The 18,498-nt window shown below is 60.2% G+C and overlaps 1 long non-coding RNA gene across 1 annotated transcript; it reads right to left on the bottom strand.

Moving 5' to 3' along the window:
• Positions 1-10,092: 10,092 nt before the first annotated feature.
• Positions 10,093-17,973, bottom strand: LOC124099904 (uncharacterized). The gene is made up of 3 exons (XR_006854126.2): positions 17,595-17,973; positions 14,251-14,356; positions 10,093-10,380 (listed from the first exon to the last, which is right to left on the bottom strand). It is a non-coding gene; the product is annotated as an uncharacterized LOC124099904 (long non-coding RNA).
• Between the last annotated feature and the right edge of the window lie 525 nt (positions 17,974-18,498).

The following is an 18,498-nucleotide window of genomic DNA, read 5'->3' as shown; positions in this document are numbered from 1 at the left end:
GGGGAGGGGCCCTTTTGGTTTTGTTCTTGTTTTACTGTAACTGAATCAATTGTTAGTCAATATATGTTTTTAATTTGACATGTAAACACAACATTGGGGGGAGTGAAGCCTCTCAGCCCCGTGGCCACCCCCAGGCAGGCAGGAGGAGCAGTTCACTGGCCGCCCCGCTGTCCCCCCTCCTCCTCCTCCTCCTCCTCCTTCCCTCCCCCTCCTCCTCCTCTTCCTCCTCCTTCCCTCCTCCTCCTCCTCCTCTTCCTCCTTCCCTCCTCCTCCTCCTCCTTCTCTTCCCCTCCTCCTCCTCCTCCTCTTCTTCCTCCTTCCCTCCTCCTCCTCCTCCTTCTCTTCCCCCCTCCTCCTCCTCCTCCTCCTCCTCCTCTTCCTCCTTCCCTCCTCCTCTTCTTCCTCCTCCTCTTCCTCTTCCTCCTCTCCTCCTTCTCCCCCTCCTCCTCCTCTTCCTCCTCCTCCTCCTCTTCCTCCTCCTCCTCCTCCCCCCTCCCCCTCTTCCTCCTCCTCCTCCTCTTCTCCTCCTCCTCCTCTTCCTCCTCCTCCTCCTCTTCCTCCTCCTCCTCCTCTTCCTCCTCCTCCTCCTCTTCCTCCTCCTCCTCCTGCCCTCCTCCCCCTCTTCCTCCTCCTCCTTCTCCTCCTCCTCCTTCTTCTCCTCCCCTCCTCCTTCTCCTCCTCTTCCTCCTCCTCCCCTCCTCCCCCTCTTCCTCCTCCTCCTCTTCCTCCTCCTCCTCCTCTTCCTCCTCCTCCTCCTGCCCTCCTCCCCCTCTTCCTCCTCCTCCTTCTCCTCCTCCTCCTTCTTCTCCTCCCCTCCTCCTTCTCCTCCCCTCCTCCTTCTCCTCCTCTTCCTCCTCCTCCCCTCCTCCCCCTCTTCCTCCTCTTCCTCCTCCTCCTCTTCCTCCTCCTCCTCCTCTTCCTCCTCCTCCTCCTCTTCCTCCTTCCCTCCTCCTCCTCCTTCTTCTCCTCTCCTCCTCCTCCTCCTCTTTTTCCTCCTCCTCCTCCTCTTTTTCCTCCTCCTCCTCTTTTTCCTCCTCCTCCTCCTCTTCCTCCTCCTCCTCCTCCTCTTCCTCCTCCTCCTCCTCCCCTCCTCCTCCTCTTCCTCCTCCTCCTTCTCCTCCTCCCCTCCTCCTCCTCCTCCTCCTCCCCTCTTTCTTCTGGCTGCACTGTCCCTACACTTTTACCCTGTCCCCACCCTCCACACGTCCTGCTCACTCTTCCCCTGGGCTCTTGCACCTTAGTGCCTTCACACAGAGGTGAGCAGTGACAGGGAAAGGGACCCAAGGGGCTGGGGCAGGCTTCCTGCAGGGCCCTGGGCTGCCCAGAAGCACAGGGGTGGGAGATGGTTGGCTGGAGCTTGGTGCCAGAGGTGCCAGGAGGGCGGGTGGGTGATGAAGACAGGGCCACCAGAGCCTGCAGCAGGACGTGTGGGTTTGGGACTTGTCCATGGTGTAAGTGATGTGAGGCACTGAGCTGGGGTCAGCAAGGCGTCCAGCACTCTCAGTTCCCTTGCCTGGGCGCCCTTGACCTTAACCTGCAGGCCCAGACCTCTGGGAACTCTGCCCTGCCCTCAGTCCACCACAGCCTGCACCATCCGTCCTCCCTGGGCCTGTTCTGCCTCTGCCCCGGCGGGGCTGGCTGCTCCCTCCTGCCGACTTCTCCTGAAACCGTGGCCGCTACCTGAGCCTCACCGGTACACCTGAAGCCAGCAGGAGGCCCTGGGGAAGGGAGAGGAGACCTCTGGTTTAGGAAGGCTGTTCTGGGCCCGGCAGGGCTGTGGGCCTGGGAAGGTCTGTGCTGGCTCTGAGACACCTGGGTGACCCACGTGAGAGGTGGGACCCGCCGCCCCGTCTCCTCTGGAAGGAAGGCCCGGGCAGCCCCTGGGTAGAAGCAGCGCAGGTGGCATCCTCCCCACCCGGCAGGTGGCTGTGAGTTGCACCGAGTTCAGCCGAGGTGGGAGGGCCAGGGGCCCTACTGGACTTCCTGGAGAGGCCAGGATTCTTCCGTACAGCAGCCTCACCCAGGGAGTCGTCTTCACCCCTGCGTATTCTTCCACAGATGTCTGGAAACCAAATGGGAAGACCTGTGACCTCTGAGCCCACTGCTGGTCTTATCTTTCTACTGTGAAACAGCAGCAGCTGCCACCAGCAGGACCTCTGGGTGACCTCTGACTAGTTTCTAGGGAGACAGGCGGCTGGGGGACACTTTCCTCCCCCAGCCTTCCTTTTCCTCGCCCCCGTGTGGCTCCTTTGCCTGGGGGAGCCAGGGACCCAAGCAGCTGCCCCTCCTGGTCCACTTCCCTGCGAGTCCTCAGCCCTGGCTCTCAGCCGACTCACTCGTGGATGAGGTGGAGCACAGCAGACGTTCAAGACGTGTGTACCCCGTGGTGGCTCCTGCAGGCAGGGCCCGGGGAGGCCAGCACAGGGTCCTCTCCTGACCGGAGATCTCCGGAAGCCGTGATCTTTGTGTTCTTCTTTGTTCTCAGCTCCTAACACAAGCTGGCCTGGTGGGGGGCACCCTCCAGCTGCACGCGGCCCACTTTGACTGGGCTCTCACAGAACCTCACGGTGTGAACCTGGAAAGTCAGGTTGGTGCTCAGTGTGTGGGAGGTCCTAGGCTTTTTCCCCCAGAATGACTAATAAGTAAATAAATAGATACATACACGAGTACCTACCTACATACATATATACATGTGTACATACCTACCTACATACGTGAGTATATACCTACCTACATACGTACATGAGTACATACCTACCTACATACGTACATGAGTACATACCTACCTACATACATACATGAGTGCTAAGAGCCATGGCCGAGTAGGAATGACGCATGGCATTCTTGGTTGAAAGGTGACGCCAGCAAGCCATTGAGATGATAATGATTATGTTAAGATGTGCATTCAATTGGATATTAGACCCCTGCTGTCCGCCTTGGCCTGCTATTTTGGAGATCTCTTTGGGACTTCCGGAGAATTCCCATTGGTTGGGGAAGTGCGGTAGGAGGGATTTCGGGTTGGTGTGGTGTGTGTCCTGGGAGAAGGCCGCCAGCATGGCACTCGCGGGAGTTTTGGAAATAAAGTTTATTCCTGCTTGAGTGGCTCATGATTTTGTGCCCAGCCAGACTGCGTCACATGAGTACAGACCTACCTACATACATACATGAGTACATACCTACCTACATACATACATACATGTGTACAGACCTACCTACATACATACATACATGAGTACCTACCTACATACATGCATGTGTACATACCTACTTACATACATACATGAGTACAAACCTACATACATACATACATACATATGTATCTACCTACCTACATACATACATGTGTACAAACTTACCTACATACATACATGTGTACATACCTACCTACATACATACATGTGTACATATCTACATACATACATACACACACGAGTACATACCTACCTACCTACATACGTACACGAGTACCTACCTACCTACATACATGTGTACATATCTACATACATACATACATGAGTACCTACCTACATACATACATGTGTACACACTTACCTACATACATACATGTGTACATACCTACATACATGAGTACCTACATACATACATAAACTCAGATGGATAAGTTGGGTCCAGTTTAAATGTCTCCTGGAGCCAAGTGGGGGCAGCTCTCAGGCTGGGCTGTCTGCGTAAGGCCCGTGGCACTGGCCATGTCCTGAGCCCTAGGGTCTTGCCCCAGCTAACTCCAGTCAGGGGCTGTTCCACAGGAGCCTGAAGCTGCCCTCAGCCAGACAGATGTCCCCTGAGCCATCTGAAGAGGGGGCAGATGGTGGTGATACTGGCCCCACCTCTGGGGAAAGCACCTCTTTCCTGCCTCCCAAAGAACACGATTTGGGAGACTGGGCTTGCTAATGAGGGCGTGAGGTGGTGCTCACAGGGTGGGACGCTCTGGATTCAGTACCAGACGTCACAGGCAGCTGGGACCTAGAGGGTTGGGCATCCCAGTCCATGGTGGAAATTTCTGGCCGGTGGCACCATTGTGGCCAGATCCCCACACTGGACCAGTGCTCCATCCCCCTGGGCCCCTGTCCCCATCACTCACAGCCAAGGACTGACTTCAGAGGGGCTCAAGACTGTCCCTTCCTGTGTCACAGCAAAGCCCCCCCCCCCATGTTGCTGGGAACGCCCTCCCCAGCCACCTTCCCTCGCTCCCCCTCAGGTCCTGCCCCAGGAAGCCCCACCTGGGACATGCCCTGTGTCCTGCTTCCATGTTTAAGGTGTGGAGAACGTCTGCTCATGGGGTTCTGTGGCACACAGGCACAGACCACCAGGACAGCAGGCTCCGGAGGCCTGGCCTCACTGACTTGCCTCCCACTGGGTCTGACCCTCTTGTCTGAGGGGCCTGTTGGTCCTCTGGCCCTCTCCAGGCCTTTCCCATGTGGCTGGGTGTATCGTGTAGGGTCCGGGGTAGGCCAGGAAAGCTGCCTGGTGGACCATCCAGCACTGCAGGCCCCACCACCAGAGGCCAGCAGCAGTCCCTCTCCTCCCAAGTCCTCACCATCAGAAACACCCTGGACACTGGTGGACGTAGTGCACAGTGTTGGGTGCAGAGCAGGCTGAACTGTGTTGTCTGCAGGGCAGGCTGAACAGATGTTGGCTGCAAGATAGCCCACGCACTCACACCCCGCTATCTGGTCCTTTATCACCTGTTTGTGTCAAGTCCCGCTCAAGGCTGAGCACTCAACCCCCCTTGGGCCAACAAGGCAGCTTGCAGACCCAGAGGCCCCGTTAGATTTGGGCTATAAAAACTCCCTCCTGCCAGGCCCCCTCTCTCTTGCTCTTGCTCTCTCCCTGTCCATCTCTTCTCTTTTCTCTCTCTCTCTTTCCTTCTTTCCTTTCTCGTTGTGGCGCTGCTGCAATAAAGATCTTTTGGTTGCTCCGAGTGTTGTGGTCACTTTCCTTTCACACAGCAGCAGGGCACAGGCCCAGCAAGGAGCTCCTCAGTCAGATGGGTATCTTCAGAGAACGACAAACCGGCCGCGTGGGCTTTTCACATTCTAAGGTAAAACAATAGTTTATTCTGAAGTCGTCTCCCTTTGGACAAGAAGCCGTCCCTGCTGGGTGGGTGTGCGTGCAGCGTTCCCGCGGTCCTGGCTCCAGGGACCCTGCTCCCACCACGTGGCCTCTCTAGGGAAAGCTGAACTCTCAGCTGAACAGGAGGACTTCAGCTGTTGGTGACCGGGCCTCCCCACGTGACGGAACACGACTGTGGCCAGGCGCAGCGAAGCCCTTAGAGAAACACGCAGGCCCTCGCGTGGACATGCTCCTGTCGGTGGAAATTGCACTGATGGCGGGCAGAATAGCCAGCGATGAGCACCCCGGGTGGATGTCCTCCTCAAGACAGGCCTCCAAAGCCACAGCTCCAGTGAGGCCATCGAGGCCCTGAGCCACTTCTCCTAATGGGGCACATACACTTGCCAGTGGGGCCCGGCTCCGTCCAGCTCTGCAGCACCAACTGGCATGGCCTGGCCGGGCAGAGGAGAGATAGGTCCTGAGGACACCCGTGACAGGCTCCTGCACTGGGCCTCTGGCTCCCCAGACGGGCCGCCTTTCCTTCCTCCTGCTGAGGCACCTTTCCTGGGCCTGTGACCTCCCTCCCGCCCTCGCCTCTCCCCAGCAGGTGCCACAGGAGTTCTGGTCATCCCAGGGCTCCCACATCGTGACTCACTACCTGCTCTGAGATCACCGCGGAGGGCAGTTCAGCTGGTGTCAGGAGGTGGCCCACGGGGCGTTGATCCAGGTGCCGGAGGAGCTGAGGGTGAAGTGGTGCTGGACGAGTCCCAGGTCCAGGATGCAGGGAGGGGGTGCTCCAGGGAGCCCGGGGCCCAGCCTGAAGACCCAGGGGGGCGAGGCCCAGGGACAGCAGGAGGGAGCCAGGGGACCTGGCAGTGCACCACAACTGGGAGCCAAAGTAGAAGCTTTCCTGGATCCTGTAACAGGAAGTGGGGTAACGCCCGGGTCACTCTCTGAAACACAGGCCTCCTTTGACATAGCTGCTCTGCCCTCTAGTCCAGGCCTTGGCTATGGAGTGTGGGGTCCACCTGGCCCTGGACCAAGGAGCACAGAGGGTTCATTCTGGGGCCGTCTTGGTGGAGGGTCAGGGTCGGGGCACTCCCCGTGGCCAGCAGCAGCCCTGGGCTGCATTACAGCTTCTTCAGGAACAAGGATTCCTGCTCCTCAGGTGAACAGACCCCGGCAGGAAGCCTGGCAGAGCAGTGTCCCCGACGGGAAGCGACACAGCCAACACAGGTCACCAGCATGTTTGATGAGGCTCTTCCTCCTGGTCCTCACAGCCTTGTATTTGGGGGTCCTCTCAGTGTTCCTAGGGGGTGCATCACGGAGAGAGGCCTGGGGAAGGATGGGGACCATTTTTCTGTAAGATCCCTGCCACTCTGACCTGCGGCCCTGGGGTGACCACAGCTGCAAGAGGGCAGAGCTGCCACACTGCCCAGGGTGCTCCATCTGGGGTCAGAGCTGGGCCTCGGTGCTGTCAGGGTGGACTCGGTCTCGTCAGCGCCTCAGAGGAGGGAGTGAGGTGTGTTGGGGAGGGACAGTACTGGCCCCTCCAGGTCAGCTCCTGTTCACCTGATCTCCTGCTCCCTCTGCTGGGGACCCAGCTGCCAGGCCGCCACACCTGAGCCACGTGCTGGACCTGGCCCCTGGCTCTACCTCAGAGGCTAGCCCACATTGGGGCGACGGTCTCCTCTGTGCCGGTTTCCCTGGGTTCTCCGGATGCCCCTGCACTGGGCGCCATCCCCCGGCTTCCCTGTCTTCCGGAGCTCCTCAGCCTTCGCAGGGCACAGGCTGGCTCTGGCAGACACACTCTCTGTAGGCCCGTTTCTCCTGGATGACTGCCGGGGGGTTCCCGCCACCTGGTGCCAACCCCCTGCAAGTGGGCAGTCACGGCGTCCCCACCCTGTGCTGTATGCCTTAAAAATAGAAGCCAGCTTAAAACCCCCGCCCTGATCTTGTGTCTTACGCTTCACCTGAAGCCCGTTTTGTTGTTGTTCTTGGAATCACATTGGATATAAAGTTGGCCAAGTTGGAGGGTCCTCGCCAGTGGTGGGAGATTCGTAGGTACCCATGAGCAGGGGCTCAGAAGAGCAGGGGAAACTAAGGGCCAGACCTCCACTCCACCATCCACCTGTGCAGCCAGCTAACAGGACAGGGCAGGTCCTGCCCACCAGGGCAGCCAGGAGGGAGAGCTGCTGGAGAGACAGGTCCACTGCCGGGTGCCCTTCTGTGCTGACCACCTGCCCAAGGAGGGGAGGATGACCAGTCCACAGGAGAAACACCTGGCCAGCCGGGGGGGGGGGTTCCGAACAGAGTGAGAACTTCTCGGCCTCATATCCAGTGCCTTTGAGGTAAGTTCTGATGCCTCATTTGGGGAGGGCTGAAGAAAAGAGCAAGGGACAGTGACCATGGAAAGACCCAGTTCAAGAGACTCAGAGCAGCCCTGGGTGTCCCAGCCCTCACAGCCAGCAGTCACCTCCTGCAGGTGGCCAGGGCCAGGCAAAAGGACACGCTGGGCTGGCTGTGGCTCTGGTGGCCAGCACACCGTGAAGGAGTGTGTGGAACTAGAGGAGGAGACACACACAGCACGGGCAGGCAGCCAGGAGTGGGCGCCCCTCCTGCGGCCTGGCGGGCGGGCACTCCCAGGAACTGGGGCCCTGGAGACCGGCCATATCTGCAGAGGCCAGGAGGCAGAGGACAGCAGGTGCCAGCCCCCACTCCCAGCAAGGGAGGGGCCCTCCCTCAGCTTAGGAAGGTAGTCCTAGAATTAGACAAAGCCCAGTAGGACAAGGCACTTGCTGTCCACGTCGCCATTGCTGCCATACGCCCAGAGTGGCCAGGTTCACCTGCCTCTGCCTGCATGTGTGCCCAGCACTGCCTGCTAGACAGAGCCCAAAGACAGGGTGGAGGGGACACTGCAGTGGCCTAGGGCAGGACTCTGACTCCTCCACAGCCCAGGAGAAACTGGCTCCTGATGTGGGGGCTGCCCCTGATGTCCTCTGGGTGGCCAGACAATGGGCTCCCTCATCATCAGGGCACACTCATCTGCTGTGTGCTCTGGGAGCAGCAGAGACCCTGGGGGGGCAGGGCAGGGCTGCGGGTGTGAGGGAACTGGGAGAAGGAGCAAGGCAGGGGGCACTCCATGGGAAGGTCCAGGCAGGAAGGGAGGGAGGTGCCCCCCCTTATCATCAGGAAGTGTAAGATGAACTGTGGGGGGGGGCAGGAAGTGGGAGGGTCATGGTCAGATGAGGAGCTGCCTGACCAGGTCACAGCATCGAGGGGGACCTGTCTCAGGTTTCTGTTGCTCTCTTGTTTGTTTGTTTTGTTTTGTTTTTGACTAGCAGAGTAGTTTTATTGGTAACTTAAAGTCCTAACAACAGAATCAGGTGGGCTCGGCGTGCACGAGGCCGGAGGACCAGGGGGAATTCCTGAACCGTGCTCCTCGAGGTTGGGCAGCCGGCCGTTTCCTGGACTCAGGGATCTGCAGTCCTGTCCCCAGAGCAGCCCTGAGCCCCTGTGGACTCTGTAAATTCACTCTGGGGGTCTGGCCAGGCCTCCTGTAGAGAAGTGTGTCTCAGGTCCCTGGCCTGGTCCCCCAGGTGGGAAGAGCTGGTGGGGGCCCACCAGGGTCAGGTCTGCAGGGACATGCTCTGAGCCCAGGGATTCCTCCTGCAGAAAGGTGGACGGAAGCCACTGGAGCGTGACTGAAGAGCAGGCCGACTGCCCGTGGGCGGGCGGGGGCCCTGGCGTGGCACAGAGGTGGGGTCCCAGCCAGCCTGCCCCGCCCTGGCTGCCCTGAAGCACCCCCAGCCTCTCAGGCCACAGAGCAGGGGGTGAGGACTCCAGGCAGATCTCACGCAAGCCAAGAGGTGCTGTGGGCTTCCACCTCCCGTGTGCCCCGGGAGCACACGACACCTCACTGCCCACATCGCCAGGCGCATGAGGGCACGATGAGCCCGTGGGGCACGTGGGACCTCCCGCCGCGGCGCCCTCCTTCCTTGAAGCCCCCCAGAGCCCAGCTGGCTCTCTGAAAGGTGTACAGGAAACGTGTTCTCTCTCCTCCAACAAAGCCAGTGGCACCCTCAGTCAGTGAGACCCCAGTGTGGCCCCTGTGGTAGGCCTGAGTGTGTCCCCGAACCCCCGTGTGGAAGCCATAGCTCCAGCAGCTCAGGATGGGGCTGCCCGCAGAGGCAGGAGGTGAAGTGGGGTCACAGGCTGCGCCCCACCCAAACCGAGTGGTGAGGGACGCACAGAGACCGGGACCTAGACACACGTGGGGTGCAGGGATCTCAAGAGGACTCAGGAGGAGACAGAACCCAGAAGCAACCAGCCCCGACACCCTGACCTCCGGCCCCAGCCCCCATGGCGGTGAGCTCTGTGGTTGGAGCACACCCTGGGCCTCGTGCAGTGTTCTGTGACGGCAGCCGAGCAGGCTTCACACACTCTCACACACGCTCACACACACCCACACACGTTCACACACGCTCACACGCAGACACGGAGACGCGGGAGCCAGGACCCTGAGACTGAAACCACGGTCAGAGGGAGGGACTGCTGTGGGCCACAGCCGCGGGAGAGACAGGGCTGGTGAGCAGAGCGGCCAGGGGGTGGGGGTCTGCACAGGAGGCCAGGCCTCCCGGGCTGCAGCCTGTGTACTTTGTGGCCGTGAGACCCCAGACACGTGTCCCAGCCTCTGTGTCCTTCATGCGTGGGAGGTGGAAACCATGCGACCTTGGGTGTCAGAGGAGGATCAAGTGAGCCAATGTCTGCCAAGGTTCAAGCAGCACGTGGAGAACAGAGAGCACAGTGCGTGCTGCTCTCGGTCACCTGAGAAGCTCAGGTCACTTGAGACAGGCATTCACTCTCTGGGTGAGGTGCAGAGCCGGGATCCTAGCACTGTTCTCAAACATTCCAGCCGGAGACCTCTTCACCTTCCTAAAAGTTACTGAGGACCCCAGAGAGCACTTCTGTGGGAGGTACTCTCCCTATTTACCACTCTAGGGATGGAAACTCAACCCAGAATGTTTGGAAGATATTTATCCATTCACTTAAACACAACAGGAGCAGAGCTCATAGACTTCACATGGATGATTCACGACAGCTACAGGGGCTCAGATGCCCCCGGGGTCTGGTCGTCCACTCTCCCGGCTGAGCCTGCCCGTGGACAGCCTCCCTTGACGATGCTCTCTTCTTCCTAGGCAAAATTCAGCTCAGTGAGCAGAGTGGCCTCGTTCTGTGTCCTGGGGATCTTTCCTGTCGGCGGTGGGCTTGTCTTATCTGCTGGGCACCCCGTCCTCGCCAGCGGGTGTCCTAGCGAGGGGCATGGAGAGCATGTGACACACGGTTATGTGGCTGGGAAAGGGAGGGTCTTGTGGGTCTCCCAAGAGGGCCTCGGGGTGCGGGGTCCAGGGCTCCTGCCGAGGACCAAGGAGGTGAGACGACAGGTGCTCAGTGGAGCCCATGGGGCAGGCCGGGCTCAGTGGACCCTGCGGGGCAGCCGGGCTACCCCCAGCATGGTTCCGGTTCTGTCAGTTCTCCTCCTCAGTCACTGCAGGCCAAGGGCCAGCCTGGAAAGCTCGGGAGGGGCCCACCGAGGGATCCACCCGAACCAGGGGGCTGAGGGCCCAGGCACCTCGGGGTGCCAGGTGGGCCGGCCAGGCCCCTGCAGCTGGCGCACACGCCCGCAGAGGCACCTGCCCCACACGGCCCTGCCCCACCCAGATTCTGGGAAAGGTCAGTGGGGCAGGGGCACAGAGAGACTCACACAGGTGGCAGCCGCTGGGCACCTGCGCACACCCGGCCTCCCCGGCACCAGGTGACACACACCTGCCACGCTGCTCCCGTGCCCTGTCCTGGGTTTCTCCCAGAGGCCTCAAGTCCCCCAGGAGCACTGTCAAGGGAGGCTGTCCACAGGAGGCTCCCAGCGGGAGAGTGGACGACCAGACCCGGGGGCACCTGAGCTCAGGGAGGGCCTCCTGCTGCTCACACCCTGCCTGAGGCAGGGCCTGGGTGAGCCGCAGCCCTGCCCTTGGGGACGGTGGCCTCAATGCCTGTGCTCACTCCCTCTAGCTTGCTCCCCTCCTCAGGAGCTCCCCCTTGGACCCTGCACAGAAGCCCCGCTTCCTGTCATCCCCTGGGTAACAGTCACCGCCTGTCTCCTGCTGCATTCCCGCCCCCACGGCTCACTGCTCACGCAGGCTGGGGGCACTCACTTGCTGGCTGTCCTCCCCGAGGCCATGAGCCCTGCCTGACCCTCTGCAGCCCCCGGAGACCCCAGGCTCTCACCCTCCAGTCTCTCCGTGGCCAGGAGAGGTCACAGCAGAGCCCAGCAGGGCGCGGCAGGGGAAGCTGAGAGCTCTGGACTGAGGGCTGCTGCCTGGCACAGCACAGAGCCCCAAGGACAGAGGTGACATGTGCTGTGTGTCTAAGCACAGCCACAGGCCACAGCCACGGCTCAGCCCAGGAGGGACCACAGGCACATGTCTTGCGAGGGTGGCCCGTAGGTCACAACGCAGCTGGAAAGCCTGTCACCTGGTGCCTGGCAGACATTGGCCAAACCATGGTGGTGCCGTGTGCAACTCACGGCCGCACAGGGACGTGCTGGTGGCACGGGCTGAGGTCTTCCTGTGCTGCACTGGGTGTCACTGTTTGGAGTGGCTCCTACTGAAGAAGGCCACTGCGACTCAGTGCCATGGCTGGCGGGCAGCGGCTCGCGCACTCGAGTTGGCTCTGCACTGCACCCGTGGCAGCCCTGTGTGTGTGCACTCCAGCGTGCCCACACCAGACCTGTTTCTAGACTGTGTCCCTGTCCTTAGATGACCCTGGCTCTGTGTGTGGAGAGAGATTATTGTAAGGGATCTGCTCGGGGTCTAGGGAGGCTGACGCGCTCCATGGTCAGCAAGCTGCGGAGCGCTGACGGTGCCGATCCGATCCAGAGACGGATGCCCACGTCCCAGCCTGAAGCAGGCAGGAAGCCTCCCTCCTCGGCACCTGCCTTTCTTCCGCTGCTCTCAGGCACTCGACTGGCGAACGAGGCCACCCACACTGCGGAGGTGTCTGCGTTCCTTCACCCACTGGCTCAGAGGCTCCTCTCACCCAGAAACACCCAGAACCATGCGTGACCGAGGGTCCGAGCAGCCGGGGCCTGGTCACGGCTGTCCGCGGCTGCCTGGGCCGCGCCCTTCCAGGTGAGCCTGCATCCGGTTTCCCTGTGCAGTGGAGTCCGAGGGAGGCTCCCTCCAGCAGGGCCACACGTGGGGACCAGGGTGCTTTGGCAGGACCTGACCCTTGGTCTCCGTTTTAAGGCCATTTGGTTCTTTTCAAAACTTTCCCCAGAAACTTGCTCCAAGCATTAAGGGTCGGCCCCCTGTTGTTCGATGACACTGTCCGATTGTATCAGAATCACCGCTATCTGGGTGTCTGTGTGAGAGCTCCGCACCACCAGGTGATAGGGGTGGTCAGCTCCGCTGGGACCTGCCAGGACCCCCTCCCACGAGCCGTCAGTGATGGTGATGACGGCATCGAGCAGCTCAGGCCTGCCTGTCTGTCTGTGCACTGTTCCCACACATACTCGTGCGTTCACCGCTGAAACCTGAGCAGGTGTTTTCCGCCCCCCCTGCTCCCCCCAGGGGAAGGCCGCGTTCCGCTTTCCAGCCCAGCCGCTGGCACACCTTGCTCAGGCTACTCCTCCCCACCTGCAGCCGGGCAGCCATCGGATGCCAGCAGGGAAGGGGCCCTGGAGAGCCAGGAGCTCACACCAGGAGGATGAGCTCCCCAGACGCTGGGTCGCCGGCCCTGCCTCCAGCCCAACCCCAGGGCCTCCCAGGCTGCTGACCCCAGATCAGAGGCGCGACCTCGGGCAGGCAGACGCATCGGGACTTACTGACCCCGAGCTAAATCTTGACAGGACTTCAACACCACACTGATGCTTACCTGCGGGACGTGTGGCTGAGTCTGAAGTTGGTGCAGGGCCTTCCACAGGCCTGCAGCCCCCACGTCTCCATCGGCCGTGTCTGCCCCTCTCAGCAAAACCCAACCCCACACCCCAAAGCCGTGGTGGGGGCCTCTGGAAGGCACCTAGGAGGGGGGCTGGCAGGAGAGCTGGCATCAGCCCGCGGAGCTCGAGCCCCGCTCCACTTGGCGGAGCCACCAGGACACTCTCTGCTTGTGCTTTTGCTGTGGGTTCAGCCAGCAGAACACGGCTGCCACCCCAGGCTGCCACCCCAGCCTCGTGGGGGACAATCAGCTCTGCGGGTGCAGAGCCTCACAGGACGTGGGGCCTGCCTGGCCCTGGAGCGTGTGTCCCCAGGCCAAGCCGCTCGGCACACTGCAGCAGGGCAGAGAAAGGGAAAGTGACGGTGCGCGGCTCAAGGAGCAAGCTCAGAGAAGAGCCAGAGGCAGGCCAGAGGACTCCGTCCACTAGGGCACTCACTGGAGGGGGAGTCCTTCAGAGCCCCCGGACGTCCCTGCTCCTTCCACCCTCGACCCGACAGGCAAAGCAGAGCCATCCTGCTGTGACAGGCGGTCAGCCTCCTTCCTGCTTCTAGAACCCGCAAGACGCCAGGAGCAGCCATTCCCAGGCTGGCCACACACAGACCAGCTGGAGTCTAAGACAGGAGGCCTGCAGGCCGCAGGAGGTGTCAGCGAGGACGCGGGAAAGGCCCACTCTCACACCGCGGGCGGACTGCAGACCCGGGCAGCCACCACGGGAAGCAGGATGGAGAGTCTCAGGAAACTGGGAGTGAACCACCATTGGACCCAGCTATCCCACTCCTTAGTTGATACACAAAGGGCTTAAAATCGGCTACTGTAGTGACGCAGCCACATCAATGTACCTAGCAGCTCCCTTCACAATAGCTGAGCTATGGAACCAACTGGCATGCCCTTCAGTGGGTGAATGGATAAACCAAATGGGGTACATATACACCACGGAATATTACTCAGCCTTAAAGAAGAATGAAATCATGGCATTTGCAAGTGGATGGAGCTGGAGAATATCATGCTAAGTGAAATAGCCAAACCCCAAACACCAAAGGCCAGATGTTTTTTCTGATGAGCAGATACTAATCCCTAGTGGGGGTGTGGTGGAATAAAGGAACCTTGGATTGTGCAGAGGGGAGTAAGGGGAGGAGAGAGGGTGTGGGGATGGGAGGGTCAGCAGAACGAGATGGACATCCTTACCCTATGTACATGTCTGATCACACCACGGTGTGACTCTGCACCATGTTCAGCCAGAGGAAGGAGAGGTTGTGCTCCACTTGTGCCCAATATGTCAGAACGCATTCTCCTGTCATGTAAAACAAATCAGAAACAAGCAAATAAATTAAACGGGAGGCCCCTCCATCAACCCTCTCTGGTCGTCAGCATGTTTAAGAGCACCTGGAGGTCCTGGCCCAGAGCCCTGGGGAGGCCAGGTTCCTTCCTGGGGCCGAGGGACAGGGCTAGGGCTCAGTGCTCGATGGCTTCATCTGTAAGGGTTTGTGGGAGGTCCTGAAACTCAGAGGGACTTGGGCTCACTGCTGCTCAGCTCCTGAGGACAGCCTGGACACGGCGCAGTATCCCAGGGGTGGGACTGGCTGCCCCAGGGGCTCAGGCGTGCGGTCCTTCCCAGGGAGGGACACATCAGAAACTCCAGGGAAAGTGGATGCCCTGATGGCCACGGGGGCCTGAATGTGTCCCCAAAGTCCATGTGCTGGGAACTCTGCAGAGCAGCAGTGTTTGGGAAGGGCCCTCCCGGGGTGACGGGGCATTGGTGCTATTACCTGGGAGTGGGACCCTCACAGAAGGAGGGCCATGCCCGCCTCTCTCTCCATCTACCCCTCCCCCGTGAGACCTTCCCCCGTGTTGTGACACAGCAGAGCCCGCATCAGACCTGATGAGGCCCACAAGCCACATGACTGCCTGCTCCTCGTAAGTTGCTGGTCTGTGAAGTTTTGCTGTAGCAGCTCAGAGCAAAGGAAGAACCGAGTAGATGCTGGGTGCTGCGTGGGTGCTGGGGCTCCAAGCAGTGCTATGTTGCTAAGTGGGTGCTGGGGCACTGAGTAGGTGCGGGATGTCAGTTGCTACTGGGATGCTCAGTAGGTGTGGGGGTGCTGGGTGGGTGCTGGGTGGGTCACTGGGATAACCATCCTCCTCCCTGTCTCCCTTAGGTGCTCAGGAGAGACCCCAGGAAGCGCAGTCTCTCTGCCACAGCCTCTGCCTGGTGGAGGCCCTGACCTCAGGGAGGGAGGAGAGTGGGCCTCTCTGGGCAAGCGGGAGGGCGTGGGGTCAGCCGGTGCGAGGCAGGAGCCGGGCTTTCCTGTGGAGGCCCCAGCCTCGCCTAGTGGCCCTTGACACAGAATGTCCTGCGCCACTTTCTTGACTAAGTGAGGAAGGGATTGGTGAGCTGGTAGGAGGGAAAAGGCCTGTCCTGCAGGGAACCGGCTTTTTGTCTTCAGAGACTCCCTAGTGTGTCCCACCCTCTGTACCCCTTGGCCGTGTGGCCAAAGCACAAGGAGGAACAGCCAGGCCTCCCTAGAGGATGCCAGGTAGACCCAAGGAAGAACTGTCAGAGCTACTAAGAGGGTAGAAGCTGGGGGACCACCTGGGAGCAGGTGACGGCTCCAGGGAATGGTCTCCTCAGAATGAAGATGGACGGCTGACCAGGGGGCACCAAAAGACGCACAGATGGGGTCCAGCTATGGGGACGGTGTCCAGGCCGTTTCCTGAGGGACAGGTCCACATCAGCCAGAGTTCTTCCAGGTTCAGCTGGACCTGTCCCTCAGGCCCACAGGTCCCCATCCCTGAGAAGAGAGAAGACATTGGTCTCCAGGGTCAGGGGCCACTTCTCCTCGTGTCTGTGTGGGGTGTGTGTGTGTCCATGTGGTATGTGGTGTGTGTGTGTCTGTGTGGTATGTGGTGTGTGTGTGTCTGTGAGGGGTGTGTGTGTGTCCATGTGGTATGTGGTGTGTGTGTGTCTGTGTGGTATGTGGTGTGTGTGTGTCTGTGAGGGGTGTGTGTGTGTCCATGTGGTATGTGGTGTGTGTGTGTCTGTGTGGTATGTGGTGTGTGTGTGTGTCCATATGGTATGTGGTGTGTGTGTGTCTGTGTGGTATGTGGTGTGTGTGTGTGTGTCCATATGGTATGTGGTGTGTGTGTGTGGGGGTGTTGTGTGTCTGTGTGGGGTATGTGTGTGGGTGTGTGTGTGGTATGTGGGGGGTGTGTGTGGGTGTGTGTGTGGGTGTGTGTGTGTGGGGGGGGTGTCTGTGTGGTGTGTGTGGGGGGGGTGTCTGTGTGGGGTGTGTGTGTGTCCATGTGGTATGGTATGGTATGTGTGTCTGTGAGGGGTGTGTGTGTGTCCATGTGGTATGTGGTGTGTGGGGGGTGTGTGTGTCTGTGTGGTATGTGGTGTGTGTGTGTGTGTGTGTGTGTGGTGTGTGTGTCTATGTGGTTTTGTGTGTGTGTTGGTGTGTGCATGGTGTGTGTTGGTGTGTCTGTGTGGTGTGTGTTGGTGTGTGTGTGTGGTATGTGGTGTGGGGTGTGTGTGTGTGTATGGTGTGTGTCTATGTGGTGTTTTGTGTGTGTGAGCGCATGCGGGGCCGTGTGCACACACTCAGGCCAGCACACAGAGTGAGCTGCACGTGGAGGCCTTCCAGCCGAGCCTCGGTGGTGAACCTCCGTCCGCTCTGTGCCCGCGAGCGCCGGGTCCTGGGTTCTGCAGACGGCCGTGACCGGCCAGGCCCAGGCAGGATGGGCGAGTGCTGACCCTGGGCAGGCTGCAGACCGCAGAGGACCTGCGGTAAAGAGCCTCCCAGGAGCTCACAGAGGCTCGCTGTGGCCGGCTGCCTGTCCCTGCCGCTCTGTCCTCAGAAGCTGCGTCTGCGGGGGCCTCCGTGGTTCTGAGAAAGGAGACCAGGCGCCTCCTGAGAGCTCCAAGGGAGGCTCTCTCTGAGCGAGCCCGAGCCCCGCCTCCCCGGGGTGGGAAGTCCCAGGAACTTCCGGAACCCTTGTTCAGAGGGTCTCGGGCGACAGCCCTCTCTGGACGACCGCAGTCAGCGAACCTTCTTCCTGAAAACCCCTCGGACGTCCAGCCTCTCCGTCCTCACCAACCCTGTTCAGGAGGCCGTGCAAGGAGGACACAGAGCCAGGGTGGTGGCCGGCGGCTTGGGGTTGCCCGCGGGACTGGTGCTCCACTGCCTGCTGTGAAGCTGGGGGGTCACGTGAGGGTGGCCAGGACCAGGCCACGGGCCCCTGGGCACCCAGGCCCAGGCCAGCACCTGCTTTCTCCACCTCCTGACCGTGGGCTTGGCGAGCCTCGACCCCCTTCCCACCCACAACATGGAGTGCAAGGAGGGCCCATGGTGGGCCACAGGTGGGCGACACGCACAGCCCCTCCCCCAGTGATGTAGGTGGCATGCCCATCGTCGTCGTCAGCACGGACACCTCCACCAACACCAGCTCCCTGGGACGCCGTGGTACCCGTGACCCCCAGCTCCCTTCCTGCTCCCTCTACTGTAAGATGCCCCATTGGACCAGTTTGCAGTTACCATGGTGATGAGGTTGCCATGGAGCAAAGCTCCGCCCCCTGCACACACAGGGGTCTCTGGTGCCTGCGTGAAGAAGGTCAGGGAGGGTGGTTGGAGACCTTGGCTCTCTCTCCACGGCGGCCTGAGCCTGCTGCTCCTCTGTGGTGCTCCGAGGCTTCCTGCCTTCAGACACCCTGATACAGAGGCACTGGGGTGCCGTGTGGGAGCCGTGGCTCGAGGGTGTTTAGAAAGAGATCAGGACACAGTGGCCTGTTATAGTTGTGGCCGGTCGGCTCCACCCCTGGGCCAGCTGGCTGAGTTCCCAGACATCCGTGTACAGCACACACCTTGGAGCTGGCTAGATCCTCTGCCAGGGCCTCCTGAATGTACTGAATCAGTGTTTCTGGCACCTGAATTAGTAAAGCCAACACAGGATTCTCAGACTCCAGGGCACCGGGTACGAAGCGTTCCTGAGTGTCCTTGGCCTCTGATACCTGCCTTCTCTGAAGAGTCCACCCAGCTGGGTGAGGCCAGTCCCTCTGTTAACTTCCACTTCTCTTCTTAAAAACAGAAACAGAAAGCTAGGTAGTAGGTGAACAAATCCCGTTGTTGTCAAATGTTCAAACAGTGTGGAGATCCACAGGGGAGAAGTGAAAGTCCTCCTCCACCTCCCGCCTCCTCCCAGGAGCCCTGCGGCCATTTCCACCAGACCTTGTGCAAAGAGGATTCTTGCAGTGTAATCAAGGTGAAGCAAAGTCCTGCTGTTATTTGATTTTACATAAACGAGCTCTTGCTGTGCACTGCAGTCTTACCTTGTCTGTCTCACACAGCAGGGGGCTTGGATCCTTAGGTCGTCCTCAGCCTCCAGGACGGCTGCCCCCGTTCCCTAGGCACCCACTGGTCTTGAACTCCTGCAGGTGCTTGA

The sequence above is a fragment of the Marmota monax genome, unplaced genomic scaffold (genome assembly GCF_021218885.2).
Source record: "Marmota monax isolate L192 unplaced genomic scaffold, Marmota_monax_Labrador192_F-V1.1 WCK01_AAM20220418_F8-fsc00226, whole genome shotgun sequence".
NCBI classification, from domain to species: domain Eukaryota; kingdom Metazoa; phylum Chordata; class Mammalia; order Rodentia; family Sciuridae; genus Marmota; species Marmota monax.
The sequence above is the reverse complement of the archived record's forward strand: the minus strand, read 5'-3'. Positions and strand labels throughout refer to the sequence as shown.